This window comes from Scleropages formosus, chromosome 4 (genome assembly GCF_900964775.1).
Source record: "Scleropages formosus chromosome 4, fSclFor1.1, whole genome shotgun sequence".
Classification (NCBI taxonomy): Eukaryota; Metazoa; Chordata; class Actinopteri; order Osteoglossiformes; family Osteoglossidae; genus Scleropages; species Scleropages formosus.
Genome location: NC_041809.1, coordinates 22,726,318 through 22,751,431, shown reverse-complemented (window position 1 = coordinate 22,751,431; position 25,114 = coordinate 22,726,318). Strand labels below are relative to the sequence as shown.

Here is a 25,114-nt window from a genome sequence, read left to right as displayed (position 1 = left end):
AGCTCACCATCGTAAAGTCAAAAAATCGTAAATTGGACCATTGTAAGTCAAGGAGCATCTGTACGCAGACATGCAGTTTCTGTTTCTTGGCTGTTAATTAGGTCCATTTGCCTTTCTATTTTGGAATTCAGTTGACAAATGTTGCATAATTATTTTAAAGGGCCTTTCTGTCCTCAACTGGCTCAAGATTCATCTTTGTGATTAAAAGCTATTTCTAGCAATAGCTGGCTTTTTTTGGGTAGACAACAGTACGGGTTGTTGAAATGCCTCAGTTCAGTTGGTGTTCTATGCCAGTAGGGGACCCAAAAAATAGCACAGAGTGAGCAATGATTGTATTACATCAATAATCAGGTACTGTGTGCCAACCCTGAGGAACCTCAAGTTCATAACTACAAACAGCTCTTGGGCTGCTATACTGTTAACTGTATCAGGGAACGGCTCATTTTTCACAAGAGACTTTTATGCTTCAAAGTGCAATTTTTTTTTAAAGACTACTGAATGTGACACCTGTCATTTCTCATTGAAGAACCGACTGTACAACATAACAGGTTACTTCATTTGCATTATCTGAGGGCTGACCTGTAATGTGAGAATGCAGCTGTGATGTACTAGTAAATTAGTAAACCAGTTCTTTGTCTTTGAGTATTGAAATGTTAGTGAAATACAGGCCGTGTGAATGGAAAGGTTCCCAGCGAACATTGTTGTAGTATTTTCACTATTGCACAGCACTATGCAGTCTCCCACATAGAAGTTTAACTCTGATAGTAGCTAACAGGACATTTTGTACTGGGATTACAGTGCTGGTAATTGTGTCTCAGCTGAATCAAATTAATTTTATGATCTGCTATCCCTTAAAACACAAATATGAAATATATTTAAAAAGTTATACTCTAGATTTGGATATAGAAAAGAATAGTCTATTTTATAATAAAACCATAAACTTTATATTCAACAATAGTTATACATGTCACAAATATATAACAGAAAAAGATGGCCCAAACTCTTAATTACCACAATATAATTACCTTAATCCTTAAATGTATTGAAATATATCTGGTGTTTTGTAAAGGGATTGCTGCTGTATTTAAACAAATACATACACTATCTTTTTAATGAGAAAAGCCCTTTGGAAAATGTTATATTTTTATTCATGTTGTGGCAGCCTAAGGGTTCCTTTACTGAGGCAGCAATATCGATGAAATGTTTTCAGGCAGGTTAACTGATATTGTTGTTGGGTTTTTTTTTTTTTTAAAACTCCAAAGAGACCTAAATCTACCTTTATAAATTGGTTCGCTGCAATTTTAGTACTGAAAAATAGTTAAAATTGTAAAATTTAGTCTTGCCAGATATGTTGCAAAAAACGATTGTGTTTTCATACTGAAGCAGTCAACCTGTACTAAAGATGCCTTCTTAGTACCTGAAGATTGTTGTCAGTTGGTTTGAGCAACTCAAATGAAGTAGCTGGGGTTCTTTAATTTCCTAATTGATAATTAAATTGGGAGAATGCGGAAAAATTTGTCCATTTTCTTAATCATTATTAGCATCAAACGAGGAGTCATGGACAAAAGTACTGCATTGTGTGGTGTACATTTCCTGTACATATGGTTGGGGTTTTTTTTTTTTTAAAGTTAAATTATTTGTAATGTGCTTATTTGAAATGCCTGTAAAGCAGCATCAAACGTGCATTTTGTATTTCGCTGTAGTTTTGGCATTAAGAATTTCTTTACTTTTTTAGAGTTAGAAAATGCCATTGAAATAAAGCCCAATCCCAAATCTTTATTATCCATTAAGAGTACAATGTTGTTTAAATAAGGATTACATTGTTCTTGATTGAGGATTACAAAGTGAGCTTCATAATCAGTTTGTATTGCTGAATTCACTTTTATATGTTCCTCAGTGTCCTGTTAGGTTTGTCCATGATTCAGTGCTGTTACTTTATTACAACTGGGGCCTAGAAGCCATATTTGTGTAAGAGGAAATGTCTGGTTTAGTACATGAATTCATCTGTTAAAGCCTTCTGATGGTTATCTGTAAATTTTACTGCCAAGGCAGTGTAAAAACACATATCCCCTCTGTATCTGTCTGTTTTCTCTAGTGTTCTACTTTTACCTGTATTTGTTTCTGGACCATTTCTAATATTGCTTTTTATTTCTCATCAATCCATTTTTGTACATAATTTCCTTAAATTGGATCATGTATTTTTCCTGCATTGTAAAATAGCTTTCATAGCTGCTGTCATATTTAATGTTGCTGTAAATAAAATTTGCTTTTCAAGATTTCACAAGTCACCTTTCTTCTGCTATTCGTGTAACTGATAGTTAACACTACATACAAAAATTGAATCTGTAGTAAAATGGAAGTCATTTTTGCAGCCAAAAAAAAGTAAATTTGAATGAATGCAATGTTTAATAGCTTTTCTTTTAATGTTGCAAGATCATTACATTTAGAGTAGGCCTTTGCCTTATTTTTCCCCCATGTGTTGTAGGAATCATTTACATCTGTGAATTGTTTCCAGATAGCAAATGGGGGTGGGGGAAGAGGAAAAAAAAAAAAAAAAAAATATATCAAAGAATAGCATAACCATGTCAATATTTAAATCTGGGAGCCAAGTGATGTGGTGAAGCCCTAGACTGACAAGGTACATCAAAACAAAACTTATAGGAGTTTACCAGAATAAGACTAGAAAAAATGGAAATCTTTACCCACAAACCAATTGCTTTGTGACATTGCTTTGAAAAATAAGTTCCTTATGGATGCCAACATCTAACTCAGTTTGTGGTTCGGCACTAAACTCTTAAGACATCTGTTCACGTAAACATTTACTTTAAAATGGCAAAACATTTTGGTTCCTGAGTGGCACACTACAATAACCTGCACAGCTGGAGGTTCCGCGGACAGGCCGAGGTGCACACCTAGACGGTTCCGGACGCGACCAGAAGGGGGCGCGCCTGCCTTGGGAAAAATCAACGGGGGGTTTCGGGGGAGACGGACGGACGGCGGGCTGATTTCATGGAGACGGAGAAGGGAACGCGATTCCCCCTCTATACCCTATGGGTCCATCTCCCCTCCGCCGCTCCGTCCTTCGCCTCAGCGCCCCGAAGAAGAGCCTGCTGGCACTCCGAGAGCTCCCGCTCTCCGCACTATGATCGGCGCCCCTTCATTTCCCACGGACACACGGCGTCTCCTAAAAAGGTGCGTCTTTTTCGTAGTTTACGTAAGTGTTGGGGATTCGGGATGAGGGGAAACCGGTCCGTTTGTGCTGCGCTGCTCACCTGACGACCCTCGCCCGCTGCTCGACACAGGTGAACACATTTCCGGACGCTTCCATCTTATACTTTCGAAAAATTCGAAAATTACTTCTCTTACCCTCTCCCAGCTGCCGTATATTTGTAGTTCTGGTTTGACACTTCAGTCTGCATATATCGTGTACATTTTTGGCTATTAAATGAGTTGTGGTTTTTTTTTTTTTTTTTTTTTTTTTTGTGCTTCATCCATCGCTCTGCACCTTACAAACACAGAGGTGCGGCTTCGATTACCCCGTAATTGTTATTTATTACCTTTTTTGGTGCACGCCCACGTGTTTTCACCTATTATGTTTTGATCATTGAGTGTGTTTAATTTTGGCGGTGCGTCACCGTAACATGTGGACTGTGTAACGGTGTCGGGGTGCGAACGCTTCCCTCGCTCACTGCCGCGGAGGATATCGGCCCCAGGTGTGCACGCGCGACGCGCCGCTCGCGCCAGTCCGCGCTGCTGACGGCGCTCGTTCCATCGCATCAGTGCATCCGCAGCGCGCCACCGTGCGCCTGTCGCCGGCCCGAGCGCGCGGCCACCCGTCCGTCGCCATTGGGTTATTGTGTGTCGCTCACCATGCGGTGCGTTTGAGAGAAATCACCGACGCACGAGCCTCGTTCTTACCACGGATTTATTTATTTTCCGCGTCGCTATACAAGTTGTGTTTGCGTCTTGAACTGGTTTGCAATAACAGTTCGAAACAATGCGCCTTTTTTGATTTTGTCTTGCCCTTTTTAAAAAAAAAAAAAAAAAAAAAAAAAAATCTAGACAAAAATTCCGTTAGAATTGTTTTGTGTTCATCGTGACTGCTACCGATTACATTTTTCATACGCACTTAATCATGATCACATATATATCCAATCCAGTGTATGACTGTGCAGACAGCTCTATGATTGATTATGCTTAAAGAACCGTTTCTTGTCATTTTACATGCTAGAAAATGTGATTGTTAAAGTGGGATGTTACGAGGATACATGATGATGATGATGATTGTAAAGTATCCGCCATAATCTGTGTTCATCACCATACGGATTACTGAGGATACTTTGTTTTACTCTCCGAAAACATGTCAGCTCATAGCTGACTTGTAAAGGCAACACTTAAGTGTTCATTTCTTGTGAGGAATTAAGGTACTCTCCTCGTTAGGGTTTATAATCTGAAGGTTCTGGGTTTGAATCCCACACCTGCTCTAGTGCCTTGATCAAGTGTACATGGGTAAATCAAGTTTCTGTGGGCAAATGCTAATGAAGTTTAATGTAGTAATAATAATACAAGTCATTTAATCTGATACACTACATGATGTGGCTATTTTTCCCCTGACACTAAGATTTGGGACTGCTGGTAGCGTAGTGGTTAGAGCTACTGCCTTTAGTTCCAAAGGTTGCAGGTTTTATCCCCACCTCTGACTGTAGTACTGTTGAGCAAGGTACTTATCCTGAAATTCCTCCAGTAAAATTACATAGCTGTATAAATGGGTAAATAATTGTAACCTTAACATTGTAAGTTGCTTTGGAGAAAAGCATCAGCTGAATGAATAACTGTAAGATTTAGAACCCATAATAAAATTAGTTTTGTTTTCAGGGTCCATTCTCCGCTCGTCTGACCTCCAGCAAAGCCGGACATCAAATCAGTAGCCCTTGCAGAACCTGTCTTTGCTCACCTTGTAGTGGAGTGAGATGTACTCACTGAATAAATGTAAATACAGTGGTTGTAGCTGTTTCCGTTTGAAACCACAGGTCACAGTTTCAAATCCCACCTCCAGATGTAGTATCCTTCAGCGAAGGTATTTACCCTAAATTAATTCTGTAAAATTATCTGGCTGTATAAATGCTTAATAGTTGTAGGGGGCTTAACATTGTAAATTGTTCTAGAGAAAAGTGTCAGCTAAATGAATAAATGTAAATGTCTTGCACAGTTTAGTGCTCAGGTGTCCTTTGTGAGTCTTTCCCTAAACAGAATTCAGTTTGTTGAGACATATGCGTAACACTACTGTAATGGATTTGACGATCACTGGGTTTGCATGATACTGCCTCTATTAATTTGTGAATCTCTGGGTTTGTATGATCCTACATCCCACAAGAATTAAAATAGCATTTCCTCATGAGACAGATTTCCCTTGACTGACATTTGCTCACAGGTTGAGCTGTTTATACATGGGTGTTTGCTGAAGCAATTTGTTAAAGTTTCTAAGGTATAAAAGCAGGATCCCCCCCACTCCCTTTAGTTTCTGCACTACCATACCACATTCACAAAACCTGTGATTTGGTGTTGGAAAATTGAGTTTTCTCATGTTAAAATTATAGTTAAAGATTTTGCTTCTCATTAAAGAAGAAAAAGCATGCATCTTTAATTTTGCCCCCACGGGCAGAAATGAAGAGTGGGGGTTGCTCTGGGTGAGACCTTTAAAGTCTCGAGAGTGTTATACGTGGCAATTGATGTGTAGCTGCAGTGGACGGCTGGGTTCTGATCAAAGCAGGGCTGGGTTGGGGGTCTTCTAACAGTGTACATCTGAGTAAAGCGCAGATTTGGTTAAGCAAAGGGAGCAGTGAACAACCAAGCAATCCAGCAAAGACAACAGCAAAAGGTCAAGGTTAGGGGCAAATCGATCAGCTAATCAGGACCGCCCATCTCTCAGGGTCTCCTGACAGTGTACATAAGCACACTGTTTACACTACACCCCCCAATGAGCACACAGACTTTCTCTGTGAATGTGATGATGACTGATGCTGAAACATCTGCAACTAAAGCAGTCATCCCTGCATGTGCCTAACAATGATACTAATTCTCCAGGGTAACCGGTCTTCTGTCTGAATTCTTGGGATTAACCCTTTTGAGGAAAGTACGGAGCCACCTGAGCAGCTGTCCACTCAGTGGAAGAGAGAAAGGCCTCAAAGAGCCCCACTTGTAGAACTCCTACTGCTGAGATCTTCTTCTCTGGACTCATGTCTTCATCCTTTATCAAAAGATTTCCCTGTGGTAAATAAGTTTCCTTCCTGAAACTAACGGAAGGCCTTCTGCTGATGAGTTCTCGGTAGTGATACTTTGCACCGTGAATTGTGCCATCTTTTAGAACGAATTTCAGTTTATTGGTGTTTTTACAATATTGAATTGCATCATGTTTTACAATTTGCTAGCTTTGGAGTCATTTCCCGGTGTCGCTATTTTCTTCTCAGCTGTATGTTGTTAACTACAAGTAAGGTCTGGAAACTAGGAAGCAGTTTCAGAAGAGTAGGGGAGATGAAGTGAATAAAAAAAACTAGAAACTGGCTGAACGTGGCCAGTTCAAGGCCAGTTATTCAGCTTGAAAAGCTGGCAGGATGTTCAAATGGGTCCAGATGTGTTCAAGCTTATGTCAGCGTGACTTTGACATTATATCAAAGATTCACCGACGAAAGTTCAGTAGAGGAAAGGACCTACATCTAGACTTTTTGTCTGCGGTAGCGATGCTGAACTCTCATAGTGTTTTAGAAAAAGAGTTAACCACAGAGAGTTTGTAGGTTTTTTATTTCCAGCACCAAGGTGCTGATCATTGAAGGGGAGATGACAGAATCTACCTTGCGTGCTGCAGTGAAACTTAAACATTCGAACTTCTTAAGGACTGTGGGTATCTGCACACAGTCATTCTCATATAGGTGCAGTTTTACCCCCAGGATTATTGATGGCTCTTCTGAGTTTATAAAGAAACCAAAACATGCACTTTGATTTACAGCACCTCCATCGACAGACTAGCTCTTGGATGTACCCCAGGTGGCTGGATAATGATAACGCACAGATCGTCAGACTCCCTTCGCCGTCCTTGTGAACGACCTTGGTACACAAAAATCCTGATTTTACCCCAGTGAGTCGCACTAGGACACATAGAAACACAGAGGTCCCGATATCCTTCTGCCAAGCTCGCTGCCCTGACAAATTCAACGATCCATTCTCACACTGGAACATGACGTTCCTTTCCTGTGCATGAGAAATAATTTCAAAGCACGCCTTTCTGGAGCTCCCAGGAGGTTTGATGACTCTTTTCTGCCAGTATCCTCTTGGGTCCTGCCCGTATAGAGGCTATATTGTTCAGGAGCCTCTGCTCCTTGCACCTTTTCCTGCACACATGCACCTCCACACCTCAGCTGACTGTCACCCTTAACCCCCCCCTCCACACACAGTCCAGCACTTCTCTTTAAAGGCCTCAAGCTCTGTTCACCCTTGGCTTTGACAAGTACCCGTCCCCCCACTTCCCACTTTGACCTCATGGTCCCATATCTGTTGAGTCCTGGTCTCTCCTGCAGGCAGGATTGATGCACACATGGTTGTCCCCATGGGAAATTCTAGCCTTTTAGAGCTGCAGAGAGAACGGGGAAACACCACCTTGTGAACTCAATGAGATGGACTGTAAATTGTGAGGACGTCTAGCTAAGTGCCACTTTAGTCTGACAAGTGGCAGAGTCCAGGATCAATGAGGAGACTGGGCTTTTTCTGAAACAATAACGAACTGGGCCCTGCTGTTTCAAGCTTGTAAGCCTTTTTAGCAGCACCTGAACATGTAGGAGGGGAGCAGAAAGTGAGTGGATCAATTTTGTATGATTTTTATTGTTGTTGGAATTCAGCGTGAGCTTGTGATTGGTAGGAAGGTGGGAAATATTTTCTATTTTGTGATTTGTTTATTTAACTGTGTTACACAGTGACATTTTTTGCACTGTTTAGACGTTTATAAAGTTTACACAGTTAAAAGCTTTGCAAAACCCATCCAGGTGAAGTGCTTCTGAAAAATGAACATTAATCTTTTTGGCTTTATGGACAGTTTTTGTTTTGAAACACTGTGCCGCCTGCTGTTTGTATGACAACCTGCAGTGAATACTTGCGTGGCTGTGCCATCATTCATTGTCAATCTAATTTTACCCAAATCTCTTGTATCAAGGGTGGCTCTCACAGTTTATTGCATTCCCTCCTTTGTCTCGCCTGCCGCTTCCCCCCAGTGAAAGCCCTCCCTTTGTGTGCAAACAAAATGCTGCTCTTGCCCTGTAATTAATCATGAACATGTGCTAATGGGACATCCTCACAATTGCTCTTTTGCAGTTGGGAGAGTCATTCAGGTCAGAAGGAAAATGGTTCTAATGAAGCGGCCCTTAAAGGCGGCAAGTTGAAAAACTAGCGCTCTTCATCGGCCCTCCCAAAGCCAAGGGTCTACTGCCACTAATTGCTGGGTAATGTGGATATCGTGTACAGTAAGTAGGATGTCTTTGAGATGAATTGGGGTGGGGCCAGAAGGATTTGCTGCTGGCTGCAAGCCTTGTTTTGTTCACATGGTTGTGTGCTGTTTTGCACAGAAAACCTGGTCTGGTTATGCGCTTGTGCGTTGAAGCCATCACCAGTGGATGGTGGAAACCTTGACGCTCTATGACAGATGGGCATGTTTGGTCAGCAGCCTGGGGTAGTTCAAACAGAGCAAGTGCCAAGTTCACAAAAGGTGCTCAAAGCCGTATGGCATTGCATCCACTATCTTGTCATTATTAAGATGCCGTGTGCATTTCTGTTTCATTCAGATCTAACTTTAAAGTCATGAAAGCCCATTCCACTGAAAATTTAGTTTGGGGAATGATTAGTGTTGTGGGCCGTTCTGGATCACCTCCAAGCTCGTATTTGTGAAAATAAATATCTAGTGGAGAGTCTGCTACTTACGTGTTTGTGTCTTAGAAACAGCGTGTATATAATCAGCTTGTTTATCCTGAGTAGTTTTATTTCACTGATGAGATTACCCATGCCACCCAGTGCATTTTGGTTACAACAAAGCCTGATGCTTATGTGAGCGTTCAAAGGCATTGCCTGAGATTTTGTCGATAAACTGGTGTCGAACAAACAGAATTTTAAATTCTTTGTTTGTATCTTGAGTGGGGAGCTCATGTCCGTATTCCTTTTCATGTTTCAGAACCAATGAGCCTGTCCCCCAATACCCCCTCACCGAAACGTATCAAGCTCTTGACTTTTGATCTTAGCAGTGTTCTCTCTGTCTTTGCGTCTGCTGTGTGCACAGGCTCGTGTGTGTGCATGCATGTCAAGGAGAACAATTGTGACACCTTTCAAACATGAAACTGTTCTTTTCCTTTCAAACAGCCCTGTAAGGTTATGCTTTTGCTATAAAATTCATCTCAGACTCAGGTTCAGTGAATGCAAATGACATGGCAGGGTCTCTCTGCAGTAGGCGGCTGAGCATACATGGACCTCCTCTCTGTGATGACCCCGAGTCATTTGGATACAGACTCTCTGAGATGGAGGAGGCGGGCATTAAGCGGAGCAGAGATCCCAGAATGCCTCTGCAGAGGTGTTCATCATGAAAATTCCAGATATCTACAAACCCCCTTATAGCCACAAGCTTGGGAAATAAGAGACCTGAAGATGGAAGGAAGTATTCTCTTGGTAAAGGTGTGCTGCCATTTATCAAATACCAGCTGCCCCTCCGCCACCCCTTATGGAGCAAAGAGGTGGTTGTTTATAGCCACTTCTGCTCAGGTGGAGGGAAGGAAATAAAAAAAAACGCAATGAAACGCTGAGCAGTGGAAACAGTTGCGAGGAGAAATACGACTTTCCTGAGCTTCATGCTGTAGGGAATGCATGGAGTGGGGGTGCATACACAAATACCCCCACACTATATGTACATGATGAGGACATCCAACTAACCAGATAAGGCATCAGGATGCATAGTGTTTAGGGCTTTTGCTTTGCAGTCTGAAAGTCCCAGGTTTGAATCACACTGCTACTGTAGTATCCTAGATCAAGGCGTTTACCTGGAATTAAGACAGTAAGAATACCCTGCCACATAAAGAGGCAAGCTATTATGAAGCTGCTCAGCTAATATTGTCAGTCGTCTTTGATAAAGGTGTGAGCTAAGTTAAGATTAATAATAGTTGCTAAACTTGGGTTTCCCCACACCTCACTGCGAAATGTTAGGGCTACCTGCACTGTGTATGCGCAGTTAGAAGGCACTTACCAGACAATGGCGTGGAGGCTGGTGGGTCTGGTCGTGGGTGGCTTCAAAGCGCTTAATCACCATAATAAATCCATGAGCATGGCCCCGTGCTGCCCGATACCCAAACAATGTTGTTAAAACTAGGGCAAATTTTAAAAAATAACATATTAAACAAACTGGAAGAATCAGAACCTCGAACTAAATTGATATGTGTCTACTGTGCTAACTAGTGATATTTTTTCACACATAGAGCTATGAAATCTTTTTTCAGAATTAAACCCATTCATCGTTGTGTATTATCCTTGTATATAGAACTGTCCTGTGAAAACGGGTTCATTTGGTCACACTCGTAAAATGTGAAGATGTGCTTAAGCGTCACTTGCTTATAAACAGTAAATACAATATATTGTTTCCTTTCACGCGTGTCTTTGACATTGCAAAATATTTAGGGGTCCGTATGCGGCTCGAATATTTAGCGTTCGGTTAATGATGTGAAAATAGTGAATTTCCAGTCAACGATGAAGCCCGGAGGGTATGAGCACATTTTTATTTTCATTATGTGCTCGAACATTTTGCGGTCAACACATTTAATGCAAACTGCGAAACGTCGTTTCTGCTTTGCTGTATTGCTGTACATGTAATGTCATGTATACCTCTGGTATTTATAACCAATCTCAATTTGTTTTCTGTGGAAAAAAAGATTCTGCTCGTTGCGGTGTTTAATGTGCGCTGTCACAATGCAGCAGAGGACCCGCAAAGTCTGAATTTACGCTGCCCGAGTGGTTGCGTACGTGTGTGAAAAGGAGAGAGAGCGAGAGAAAGAGATGTGCAGAGTACGGGTGAGAGAGGGACAAAGAGGGAGTGTTTAAAGGGGCAGATGGGGGGTTACAATTCCGAATTTTGCAGAAAACCATTTTGCTTTGCCTTTCAAGAGGGGCGATGCTTGCTGAGAAAGTAGGAAGAGCTTGTTTGGTGTAGAAAGAGGGAGAAGGAAGAGGACCAAGGGACTATAGGCGGGGATGAAATGTATTTTATCTATGCTATAGCTTGGAATAATGTAGACGGTCTCCCCAGGCACTCTCAGACAGCTGCCTGTCACTGTTGCCAGAAATACAAAGTAAGAGAGACCCCGGGGCTGTCGGCATGAAACATCCAGCAAGGTGATGGTCGTGCGGGGCAGCAGGGGAGGACGAGGGTTACGTCTGAAGCCATTGTTGAATTTTTCATGAAAGCCCCGGTTTGGGGGAGAGCGTGGATTGTGATATGACGGTGGAGCTAATTAAAGTTCCCTGCCTCCCTCACCCCTCGTGCACGGGAGGGGTTGAGATTTAAGGCCACCTGGGACAGGAGCAGGGCAACACCAGACCCTAACACACAGCTGCATAGAGACACACACACACACACGCACAGAAATTGGTAACATTGGCCTCCGATCCAGATTTCTCCCTAATAAATGTATTGCAATAAAGGCTGGGGGATGGATGTGTAGAGAGGGGGAGTTAGGATCTTGGAAAGGGGTACTAAAAGGAGGTGGAGGTGGGGGTGGGAGGCCTTTACTGTTTATTCCCTCAGTTTGCTGCACACGAGCTCTGGTCCGTGGCTGTGGTGGCAGGGGAGTGCGCTGAGTAAAGCGCACAGATGCAGTAAAATTAGAGAGGAGACGGGCGATAATGACACGCGGGCTGGACCGAAGATCAGGAGCAGCGCTGTGCTGGGACCGGCGAGGTGAGTGTCGCTCTCTTTTGTGCGTAAGTGGGATTCGCAGGAGGAAGCCGAGTAAGTGACAGGTCGTCTTTTATGGAGCGGTGGTCTGAAGAAGGCGAGAAAGTGCTGCTTTGTCTCCTGCTGCGGGGTGCAAAGGTGCTCCGCGGAGAAAGCGTCGTTCTTCCTCGTGGCGCGTGGAGCAGAGGCCGGGCTGCCCGGGACGGCCGATTTTATGTCCCGCGGGCGTGTTTTTGTCTGCAGGTTTCTGTGTAAGGGAGGGAAATGTCTCAGCTGTGCCTCTTGCAGCGTATTGTTCCCTTCTGCAATTAGCTTGCTGCAAAGACAGATTCCGTGCTCCCTCCGTTCTAACGCCGTGGTCCAGACTCTGTGTGCGTTTGTGTCTGTGCCACAGTGTCGCACTGAACTCACCGAGTCTGTACTCGCAGACACAGCACTGTTTGCGACTGTAACTAATAAAACAAAATGAAAGCGATGGTGAAGGTTTCCAAACCAGGGGCTGGTCACCTCCGTGGTACTGCTCTGCACCTAAGGCAGTTGGGTTCATTAGATTTAATTTTTTTTACTTTTTGAATTGGAGGAGGAGATGTAGCAGCCCAATAGTTAAATCTGGCAAATTAATAAATGTGAGAAAGATAGTAAATGTGGTAAAGCGCTGGGATATTTATAACATTGCAGTTTCTGTTCTATAAAAGCGTGCGGACTGGGTAATTGCTATTTTTTTCATCCACTGCCGCCATAATAGTTGGCATCTACTGCTGTTGGGCTTCACCTCGACTCGATCGCACCGTGTCGTCACCCTCCAGGTACGTTCGCACTCATGCTGTCCGTGGCAGCCCTTCGCGGGAGACCCACACGGCTGAGTTTAACAGAATTAACACGCCTCCCGCTGCCCGTTTTTACTACCATACATCAGGCATCTGTGCATGACAGCCACGTGCGTCTTATTCATCACATTGGAAGACATGAAAAATTAGGCTTTTCTGAGTTTGCCTGTCGGAGTGCGGTGCCGTGTGCGCTAGGCTGACTTATGATGTCAGGCTTTTACAAGCACATTTTCACCATGAAGTCTGGGTTTCGTGCCAGTGTAACTCGCCATCAAAACAATTTGTGCGTAAAACGACGGACTCAGGGTGACGCTGTTGACAGACAGCTTGCTTCTCCAGCTGCAGTAAAGTGAGAGCCCTTCTTGCAGCAGCCATGGTTTTCAGTGGCCCTGTTTTACATTACATTACTTTACATTTATTTATTTAGCGGACGCTTTTCTTCAAAGCGACTTCCAATGGATACTACATAGTGTTATCAGCTGACACACCTTATTCACCACGGTGACTTATACTGCTAGATACACTATTTACACTGGGTCACTCATCCATATCAGTGGAACACACTCTCTGTGTCACTCACACACTATGGGTGAAACTGAACAGTATGTCTTTGGACTGTGGGAGGAAACCAGAGCACCTGGAGGAAACCCACGCAGATGCGGGGAGAACATGCAAACTCCACACAGACTGAGTGGGGATTGAACCCATGTCCTGTTGCACCACCCCAGGCACTGTGAGACAGCAGTGCTACTCCCTGTATTAATGAGCACAACCACTGCGGGGAAACCCTAATAATGCATACCTCCAATTTCAATATCCTCTGTTTAAATATAAAAATTAAAAGACCAGATAAATTCAGATGACATTTTAAAAGGGACAAGTTGTCTTTTCTGCATGGGCTGGAGGGTGGATGATAGGTGGATGCCCCCCCCCCCCCCCCAAAGTTCAAATAGATGTAATGCACTCACCTCAATCTACAGCTCCACTGAATGCTGCTTTTAATATTTTTGCACCCCCAGAGTGTGACAAGTTGTTACATCAGTGCCTTTGCATCATCTGAATGGCTAACATTGGCGCTTTTAAATCCAGGAGCTGTTACTCGCACAAACTTCTGAGTAGTTTTAGTCAGCTGTCTTTGCTCAAGAATGATTACTGAAATATTCACATGCAGTTAATTTTAATAAACATTGTCTAAAGAAAAATTCTCCATAATATGGACTTTTAAACATCCAAATCCATATCTGACATTTTCAAAGTCAACTTTGGTATCATTCCAACTATAGGTGAGTTACACATACAGGAGAATAAAATTACATTTCTCTTTGGGCCACCGTGCCACATACAGTACGGTGTGTTACAAACACACACGCTGTCTGAAGCTGCTTGTCCGGAGCAGGGTTGCGGCAAACCGGAACCTAACCCGGCAACACGGGGTGCAAGGCTGGAGGGGGAGGAGACACATCCTGGACGGGACTCCAGTCCATCGCAAGGCACCCCAAGCAGGGCTCGAACCCCAGACCCACCAGAGAGCAGGACCCGGCCAAACCCGCTGCACCGCCGCACCCCCCCGTGTTACAAACAGACAAGTTCAAATACAAGATAGTTCAGTGCACTGCCTAGGGTCTGGTGACAATATACAATACATAGTGTACACAGACCAATATACAAAATGTTAAAATGATATAGAAATATAAATACAAAAAAGAAGGCTACACAGGACAAGTAATTTACACTGCACCTAGAGATAATTAAACATTAGACGCTGGAGACTAGACTAGACACTAGCTGTAGGAGCAGCAATAAATTAAAAAGCCGTTTGAGTAGGTATGTTATTTGCTTAAAGTGGCATGTGCCTTGTACAGTGTGGCATGTGCTTTGTTCAAGTGACGTGCAGACCTTTCTTTTGTATGTGGGGGAAAAGAAAAAAGCCAACTGTGTCTGGGGATGGGCGTGCGGATGGTGTGGGGGTTCGTACTTTGGAGGAGTCTCACAGCCCGAGGGAAGAAGCTGTTGCACAGTCTGGAGGAGGTGGTACGGATACTTTGGTATCTTCTTCTGAACGTCAGATGTGAGGCTGAGTGCTTTGCGGGTGCACCGTATGTGGTACATGTCCTGTATGGAGGAGAGAGGGGCGCTGATGATCCTTCCTTCAATGTTCACTATCTGTTGTGAGGAGTTGCGATCAGAAACCTTGCAGTTCCCGTACCAGGCAGCGATGCAGTTGGTCAGTACGCTCTCTCTGGTTCCTCTCTAGAATGTAGTGAGGATGGGTCGGGGGATGCTTGCCTTTTTTCAGTCATCGCAGGAAGTGGAGGCACTACTGGTTCCTTCGGTGACAGCTGACTCTCCACAGTACTGCCATTGATGGTAAGTGGGGCGGTGGGTAGCGTGAGCCTTTCTAAAGTCGACGGTGATCTCCTTTGTTTTTCCTACAGTGTGTTTTCGCAAAGGTTATTGATTTCGCACCAGGTAGCCAGTTGGTTCAGTTCCTCTCTGTATGCTGTTTCATCATCGTTGCTGATGAGACCCACCACCGTCGTGTCATCGGCAAACTTCATGATGTGGTTGGAGGTATAGGTCAGAAGCGTGAACAGAAGTGGGCTGTGTTCAGTATGGTGGCGTTGGTGGTTTGATCCGTGAGACGATTGCTCTTTTTCTTTAAATATTTCTGTAGATGCTGAAGAACAAGAAACGTTTCATGATTTAGAACAAGAAATTGGTAGACCACCATTGAAAGGTGCTTTGGAGAAAAGCGTCAGCTAAATGAATAAATGTAAATGTAAATTTCAGTAAGTAGAAATTATTTTCTCATGAGGTTACTGTAAAACTATAAATTGGCTAAGTTTGATGGTATCTCAGTGTTCGTGACTCCAAATGGACCTTAACCAGTCACAATCAATAAAATCGTTATAATACAGACTGATTTTTACGCAGGTTATATTTTAGAAAAACTTAGGCCATCACTATAATAACTTTTAAAAAATACTTTTTCCTGTTATTTTTATAACTACCTACATATTAAAATTTCTACTCATTTAAAACGCTTTTATTAACAATTTCACCTCCACAAACTCCTATTCAGTGCAGATTGTTGACAGATTTGTCCCATGAGCATGTGCAACGTTTAGCTTTTCACCACTTTCATCTTTCTTTATAATTTCCACTTTTATCTGAATTGTTATTTATCATTTTGCTAAAGACCACAAGGACCTTACTGACATTTTAGGAGGGAAACACAGGTTCACTGTATGAGCCACAATCTTATAAAATAGGTAAATGAAGAAAATTCAACTTGGAAATAAATAAATAAATGAAAAGGCTTTTAAGTGTGAAATTCGTAATCTTTTATGTAAATGACTCGTCATCTTTTATAGAATGGTGGTGCAAAGAAGGCAAGAAAGTGCTGCTTTGTCTTCTGTGCAGGGTGCATAGGTGCTCTGCGGAGAAAGTCTTGTTTTTCCTCATGGCACATGGAGCAGAGGCTGGGCTCTTGGGCTCTCCTCTGCGAAGGCTAAAACTCTTCCGTTATTCTTCTCGGAATAGTAATAGTAATTAGTGTAAACTTAGTGGCTGAATTTTTAATTTACACAAGATTTAGTTTGTTGCATCATAATTTTATCATAGAATGGCATAGTCCTTAAAAAATGTTAATTAGCCCACCATCTGTTTTCTGTGTATGAAATTGGTGGAGGGGAAAAAAACTATTGTTCTGTACTGTCATTTCTGCTGCTTGACCTCCTTTAATGATGTACGATTATAATCTAATCTGTGGGAGAGATGTTACGGATCATCCTTGTGTTGTCTGTCCGCTTTCGTCGTTACAGTTGGTTTTATCCATTGTAGTGTCAGGGAAGTCTGTAAAGGGTGTATTGAAATATTTTGTATCTTTCAGTGTCCCCCAAAATAATTCCAGAATTCTGATTCTCTTTCTGATGGTTTTAGCTATATGGGTTGCATTGATTCACCATGATAACACATTGAGGCTGTAAATGGAATTAGATGCCCCCCCCCCTCCCCTAATACACAACTGAAGTATAGCAATAATGAATATAAATGCAAGATGTACTTTGTAGCTTTGCTAAAAACTGAGTCACAAATCAGTCAGGATTATCAAGGTGAAGTAGAAGTTTAACAGCCAGATAAGCAAGAGAATGCTGGGCAAGATTCTGTGGCTACTGCTTTCTTCTGAAGTCCCCCTTGTTGTCAGGGCACACCCCCCAGGGTTTATTACCAGCATCCTATGTATCCAAGAGTATCGGGCAATTAAATCCATTTGCTTGTAAGATGCAGTATGTGTTTGTTTTCACAAGAATGCCTTCAGAACATTTTGCATACATGACATCCTGTCCCGTTCTGAGGTGCGTCTTGGGCTAGTCGTTTGTTGCGGACATTTCTGTTCATCCTGATCTGAGCCGAACGCAGTAATCTGTGCTTGCGCTTTCTGCTTCCTTGCCTTCTCCACTAATTGGAAGAAGAACGGGCAAATGCTACGAAGGGAGGGGGCTCTTCCCATTGCGATCAAGTGTAATAGTGGTGCGGGGAGGGGATGAGGCTGTTGTGCTTGGGTTTTTTTATTTTTGTTCGAGAGATAACACCAAATTAATCCTGTCTGGGGAGGGAGTGAGTGTTATCACCTTCGCCATGCTTGCCACGTTCCGGTTCCCTCAGGGTTTGTTTCATTTTCTCCAAGACTGGAAAAAATATGGTGCTCGAGGTGGGGGTGGTGTAATTATAAACAGAGCGCCCAGGCTGTGAACTCCTTGAGTTGTCTAGCTGACTTGGGCTCTCCTCTGCGAAGGCTGAAATAATGGATGGGGGCTGTTTATAGTCGAATAGAATAATCTGTATATCCCCAGTTAAAGAGAGCTGCTGGCTCAGTGTGATGAACTGGCCTAGACACACACACACACGCGCGCGTTGTACAGTCGCGGCAGTCGGAACTTATTGCATGTGGAGCCTATTGTGAGTGTGGGTGACTCGCGGAGGGGGGGGGCTCATTTGTCACAATGAAAGAACGTGTGCTATAAAAAAATATTGTCAAAGGTATGGACTGTGTTGGGGACGGCAGGGGAATGCTCCGTCTTCTCGTCCCAGCTGTGTTCGCAAGTAGCCATAAACGTGAGGAAAAATTACTGCGATGGCAGCGGAACAAAGACAGTGCAGAAAATAAGCATGTGGGGGAAGTTACAGGATGGATCTCAATAGTTAAAAAGAGACCTGATAATTCTGGCCATTGTGTTGCTCAGCTGCCTCCCTGCATGGACCGCCTCTGAGTACTCTCAGGTCTTGAGCATGTGCTGGAGAGAGAGACCTTAGCTCATAGAGGCTGGCACCTAGTCAAGCGGCGGCATGCAGATACGGGCTTCGCAACCGAATACGTGCTCTCGTGGCAGAGTGTTGTTTGTTTCTCAGTGCTAAGGGGGAAAACATGCATGCCAAAATGTGGGCCAAGTGTCAGTGCATAGCCAGATTTGATTAATTACAGGCCAAATAGTTATTCCATTTATTTCTTTATTTATTTATTATGGCTTTATTAAGTCTCTGGGGCATCTTTGTGTGTTTGTGCAAGCCTGTATAAAGAGAAAAAGAAAACGGTTTAAATTTGATCAGATCCGAATACGTGTATGTTTTTTCGTATGTTTGGATTTAGATAACAAAAATGTTTTTGTATACAGTCTGTTTGGTCATCACTGAAACCGAAATCTAATCTGAACGGGCCATTGCACAACAAAGTACGTCTTGAATTCAGCAGAGGGCATCTGTATGATATTTATGCCATTCATCGCCTTGTATTTCTTTAGGAGCGAGACACAATTTTGGCTTTGCTTCTTCACAGCAGTCAAATGGTTTGCCTTTTCATTAATAACTCAAAGTTATGGGTGCAAGCTTGGACAAATTTAAGCAGAAGGTTATTTTTATAAGAACTTCAACGTAATGTTGCAGACTCTACCTTCTAATCATAAGTGCTGAATTTATTAATAAGGTACGTATTTGGCAGACTGCTTTCTCCAAGATCACCAACCTTGACTGTGACAATGGAAAACGCGCATACAAGTCTGTTGTGTGTCGGGATGCTGCTAGTCAGGTTCTCAAGCAGGTTTATATGTTACACTTAACAGCAGAAACATAAATGCTTTATTTGAGATGACAATGTTTTAAATATAAATATTTGTTAAAATTTGAAATTATCCAACAACCCTCTTTAGTGACCCAAATTCAGGCGGTGGTTTTGTCAGTGACTCGGGACTCAAGCTGAACTTAGACACAAGTGACTTGGACACAAAGTTATGGACTTGACTATAATGCTGCCATTCATTTAGCATGCAGGGCTGTTTAATATTCAGTGCACTAATAGTGTTTTGATACACAAGGTGGCACATATGTGCAGTCATAATAGGCATATGAATAATAAAATATGCAACCTTTATGAACTGTAACGGGGTGCTGTGGAAATTAAAAGGCTCTTACAATTATCGCTGGGCAGATGTATGCTCCCTGTTTATTATTTTGGGGGCAGCTGGTAGCATAGTGGTTAGCTCCCCAACCTCCACCTCCAGCTGTACTCTTGAGCAAGGTACCTACCCTAAATTGCTCCAGTAAAATTACCCTGCTGTATAAAAAGGTAGTTGTAGGTGGCTTAACATTGTTAGTGGCTTTAGAGAAAAGCATCAGCTAAATGAATAGATGTAAATATTTCCCATCATTGGAGTACGTGGAAAAGTGTCTATCAATGGCTTTTTGAAATGCAAGCAATGGAAACAGTGAATGGATGTGGTGACAACAGTAGTGAGCAGGGAAATGAGCCAGGTGTGCAGACACACCTGGTGCCTGGTGAGGGCTTGTGGTCCCAGATGAGTCGCACAGCAGATGTTGAGGTTAGAGATTGCCCCCTGTAGGTGAGGAGCAGCACGTGGTTTGCCGGTGCCGTCGTTTCTTGACCTATTAACGACGTCCTTGTCGGTACACTGGAATCTTCACGGTGAAAAAAGTGGACTCTTCTTTATCGCTGCAATCCTCAGATCCTTACCTAGCCTCTGTGATCAATGCTAAAAGTTAAACTAGAAACTTTGTCGCAGGACACCTGCTTCAGTTACCTCACGGAGTTGCAAAGCATTACTCATCTTCAGTTATAGGCGATTTTGCCCCCTTTACACTCCCTGTAAAATTTTTAAATTGAGTCATTTTGTTTGGGTTGCATATGTCAGCAGGATTAACCATTATTTAAAGTTGTGCAGTGTGCAAATTAGCTAAATAAACAGAAAAACAGCAAGAAAAACAAGTCAAGTCATCTTGGATCAGATTTTTCAGATGTATTTCCCTTTTTTTACTGTTCTTATCACCATGGCAACCAACCCAGGATCTGAGGAACTGTATGCAGCGGTGTCCACATGGCCCGGCCTCTAACTGTCCGCCAAGTGGGTATGATGCCAAAATCCCAATGTTCTACGCAAAGTATCACCTGTGCATCATAAACAGTCTTCAGAAAACCTATATATGTGGCCAAGAGATCAAGGAAGCTCCAAGACTTAAAATAGACAAGAACTGTGGTCTATGTCATTGATGTTTCAGCTGTTAAACACCCATCTTCTTCAAAAGCAATTTTTGTAGCTAAAGTTTGAATGTGGCTACTTATTGTTCCTGTTTTTACAGTTACATGGATGTTTACTGAATCTAGTTTATTAAGTACCTTTCTCTGGGTGTCAGAACACAGTATTCTTTTGCTTACAAGTCAATTTCCTTATTCACTATACCATCTATAGCTCATATATTTGTGGCTATAGTGCTTAAGCACACCATAATGAGCTTCCACCCCTACTTGTCTTGTAAAACCGACCACTCGTTTTGTGTGTTTTGTTTTTCATTTTGCCTATGTGTATATGTTGAAATTATTTTTTTTAATGTACTTTCTTAAAGGTAGATCCAGCTCTGTAACCACTGCACTACCTACTGGTCCCACCCAAGTAATGCAGTATTGCTAGAACCACAGTTCTAAGGTGGTTCTTGAGATGATCCTTCCTGAACAAGTAGGGTCTTATTGGCTACCACAGCCACTATAGAGAAGTCATTCTGCTGTGGTGCAGAGTGCAAGTGGGTGTAAAATAGCTATGGCCACAGGAAGCTCTACTTGCTGGTCATGGTGTCTTTTGCCACTATGCTGCTGGTGACTGGTGGGGAGGAGGTGCTTGGGTTGATTGGTCACGCTTCTTTGAGATTCATTCGGTCTTTGAGATGCTGCTGCCTTTGTGATGTGCTGCTGGTTTACACGTTATTAAATCATTTATTTTGAGTCATATTCATGAGCCATCTCTCTCTGCTCTCCTAACTGTTCCCTGCTGAGATACCACACGGAAATACTGCTGTATCAGGCATTTCATATATACTGCATTCATCAAAGTAACACAATGGCATCTGGAACTCCTTGTAAAAACACCAAGTGGTTCTGTGTTCACTCTTGTTACTGTCGCTTATAGAATGTTGTTGTGCTTTGTTATTGGTTTGAAATGGACCCTTTATATTGTCATCCTGCTATCACTGGAAATTTACAGAAGACCACTCTGGATTTCTGTTCTGTGATATTTCCACTGACAAGCAGAGATCCATTGTTTGCATGACAGATCAGGGTATCTTGTACTGTGGAGTTGTTTGGCTGTGCACAGAGCTCTTTGTAAGATTGCCTATTGCTGGATTGACAAATTCCGATGAAACAAATGGGAATTTGTTACACTAAACAATGATGAATGTTTTTCAGGCAAATTATTCAGTCTGTTCTTTGCCCACTTCACTGCTAAACTGATCAAACCTGGTGAAGACATCCCGTGGTAATTGATTGGATGTAGTTCCCAGAAAAGCTCTATCAATCTTGAAAAGTCTACACTGACTGACCTCTAGAGTTTCTAAAGGGGCAATAATTTGAAGACTTTGATGGGCATTTCCAATGTCACACCAAGCTGAGTAACATGTTTCTGGTATGAATGCGATCCCATACAAAAAAAGTGGCCCTGAATTGTGTTACTGTAATAGGCAGTTGGGAAGCTGATAGCATGGTGGTTAGAGCTGCTGCCTTTGGACCCAAAGGTTGAGGGTTTGAATCCTACCTCCAGCTGTAGTACCATTGAGCAAAGTACTTACCCTACATTGTTCCAGTAAAATTACCTGGCTGTGTAAATAACTGTAAGCAGTTTAACATTATAAGACACTTTGGAGAAAAGCATCATCTCAATGTAAAATTTGGTAGTCATGCACCTCACCTTCTTGCCTACATTGATTGCCTCTTTCTTTGTGTCATTTGGCTTTGAGAGGTGGCATCCATCTTTCCATGCTGTCATAGTTGGCAAATCCCATATCTTAATTTTTGCATGGCTGGATTCCAGTGTGTCCTGTTTGCCTGATGGTTCAGACTCAGAAGGTGTCTAAGGTGGCATGAGTTGAACATTAAAGGATAGTAATGGTGCATCAGAAAGGGGGGCATTGTGTGGAGGGTATGGCGAGATGTATGTGGAAGGTTTTGAATTTAAGTCTGGGATGGATTGCTTTGTATAAAAAGACTTCAACTGAGCCATGGTCTGTAAAGATCTGAATAAGCCATTTCCAGCCAAGATCCAAGAAAACTATTTCAGATCACCAAAGTATACATAAGCAGTGTTCAGTGAGTATGAATTCAATAAAGCACCCATTTATATTAAGATTGATATTATTTTATGCATTTACTATTCCTGGTGGACATATTCCAAAACTGTACTGTATTTTGGGCCAAAGAGTACAAAAACATTAAGGATTTGGGGTAACAGAGTGGCATCGATGATGTCCACTGAACCATAAAAGCCATCATATTTTTGTGTTGCCCGTTGTAGTGACAGGCAGAGATGAATGGCAGGAAGTGAGAAATCTGCTACTGGACACAGATCACAAAACTGGAGGGTTAGCTAAAAACAAAGGAAATCTCCTGCTCTGCATTCTGAAATAATATCTCGCACTAAAAGTTCTACCCATGGAATTCTTGTGCAATGTCTGTCTGCACTTACAGGATTTGGATAGAGGATTCCCTTCCCAAGCAAATCTGGATTTCCTTAGTTTTATTAACCGCATGGTGCTTTCTGCTGCACCAAGGGGCTTCAGTTGAACCTCTCAAGGTACTCGACTGTACCTACCAGAGGCTGGGAAAATTATGTTACGGTATGTCTTTATCCCCCGACTCCACCACTGCCTCCACCCCCCCACCCTCAAGGGCACTGGGGTTTCACACCAATAAATAACTGAGGCCTTCATGTTCCCAAGGTCTGTTCTGAAGCTATTTTCAGCTTCTAGCGGTTTGAGGGCAGACGGGCAAACGTGCAAATACGCTTGCTGGGCGAGCAGAGTTGTCATTTAATGTCATGTGTTGAATTATGGTTTGCTCTGAGATTGCCCATCGTTCAGATATGGATTATAGTCCATAATTAGCCTTAAAAAGCAAATCATAGAGGAAAAGAAAAATTCCATATTCATTATGGGCTATTAATTTTCAGCGTCAGCCAAACACAAACTCATACGTAATTATGTGGTTGTGTTGACACTGAGACACTGATGAGGATTATGAAAGTCATAATGTATTATTCTTATTGTCGTCAAAGTTGCTGTTTTAGTTCATATTTATTGTCCTGGTTGCATGATCCTTGTCATGAAGGCTGCAATCTGATGGCTTAGAAAAGTGGAAGAAAGGGCACCACAAGCCAGAGAAAAGCAGAGAGAGAGCCTGTGAAGAAGTCAGTTATGCTTTAGTAACATAGGGCACTGGAAAGAAGTGTATGCTGTAGGTTGCAGGCTTAAGTGCAAGACTGGATGCCCAGGACTGTAAGCCTTACAGGTAGTTGAATGGAAGAGTAAAGAGGCAGGAAGTGAAGGCAACCCCTGATGGCTTAGAGAGAAGAGTGCCGGGGACTTTTGCGTTAGGTAATACCACCCCCTCCACATCCTTGCCGAGAGGAACAGACGTTCTTTCCGGCAGGTTTCTTGAGATCCCCAGCAGCACAGAGGGTGATGGTTGCCATGGCAACAGAACCCGGGACAGACTTTGTTGGCGACTTCTGTAACTTTCTTCTGAATAATTTCTGTAACAACCTTGCAACATGAGTCTTTCCTGCGTATCTTTGCCTTTGGGCAGATGTCGGGGTGTGTGCATGCCTGTGCATGCCTGTGTGTCTTGTATGTTGCATTAGTATCCTGCTTGAGTACGCAAGCTGCTGTCAGACTGTCATGTTTTTCCTGCTTGTGCAAGGACAGGTTAATGGATCACAGCTGTGAAGTTCTATAAGAAAGCCTGTTTTGTGCAGGCAGGTGACCTAGAGATGTACACAGGGCAAATTTAATGCAAGGAAATGCACAACATTTATTGTATACCACCAGCTGCCACTGCACACCTACTGGACACCTGGCTAGAGACCCATGTGGATCACCTCCAGTTGTAATTTACTGTGAAAGGGTCACTTTGAAAGACTTGGTCTGCTTTACAGGAAAAGTTTGGAGTCCAGAAAGTTTTGCCCAGTTTTACTGGTGTTTTATCAACAATCATAGCATTGGAAACTTTGACTGGCACTGGGCGAAATATTTGCTCCACAGTTCAGCATTAGACATGTATACAATGGCCTTTGTCCCACTTGGATCTTTAAATAGATGTAGCCCTCCTAGGCTTTGGATGTTCTGTCCTTACTTTGTTACCACAACACAGTTATACAAACATAGACATGCTATTTCTGTATATAATACATATAAATTACACCTAGTGATAGAAGTAAATTATTCTCAGAGTGCCATAGTAATACAGAATAATTCTGCTCAAGGATTCAGTTATTATGCCTGCACTAAGGACAGATCTGTTCAGTTTGGTTTCTAGACCATGCCGAGTTGCAATTGGGCTACCTTTGTAAAATGTCTATTTTACAGAAGTTCTACAGCTTGATTAGTTAGAGTAGATGGTCACAGGGACTCTGTGTTTCAGAGCAACAGCAGCGTTTGGGCCAGTCCCATCTCATTTGTTTTATGAAGCCCTCACTCCAAAGTGGTCAGATGCACATCCATCAACCAAAAGGTGCCTTGGCCATGACATCACTAGCTGTGGGGCTGATGCAATGAGGTCATTCCTGGAATGGATTGAAGTGCACCTGTGCCCTTTGCTGACCATCTGAGTAGATGTGTGGCCGAGGGGGAAGTCCAGCCAACCCACCAAAATGCACCCCTCCCAACCTACATCCCACCATTTTCCCCTCCCCATGCTTCCAGGCTTTCCTTGTAAAGCTATTGAAGCCTGCCTATATAACTGGGGCTCATGACAGCTTGCCAGAGA

General features: G+C 42.8%; 1 protein-coding gene across 7 annotated transcripts in view; it reads left to right on the top strand.

Annotated features, from left to right (window-relative positions):
- The first annotated feature begins 2,975 nt into the window (after positions 1-2,975).
- The window catches only part of mtus2a (microtubule associated tumor suppressor candidate 2a), a 68,466-nt gene continuing 46,327 nt past the window's right edge, over positions 2,976-25,114 (top strand). For 5 of the 7 annotated variants that reach the window (XM_018755363.2, XM_018755360.2, XM_018755361.2 and 2 more), the window contains exon 1: positions 2,976-3,192. The gene's annotated coding sequence lies outside the window, so the exon portion shown is untranslated. The other 2 variants (XM_018755359.2, XM_018755356.2) reach the window with 2 other exon arrangements.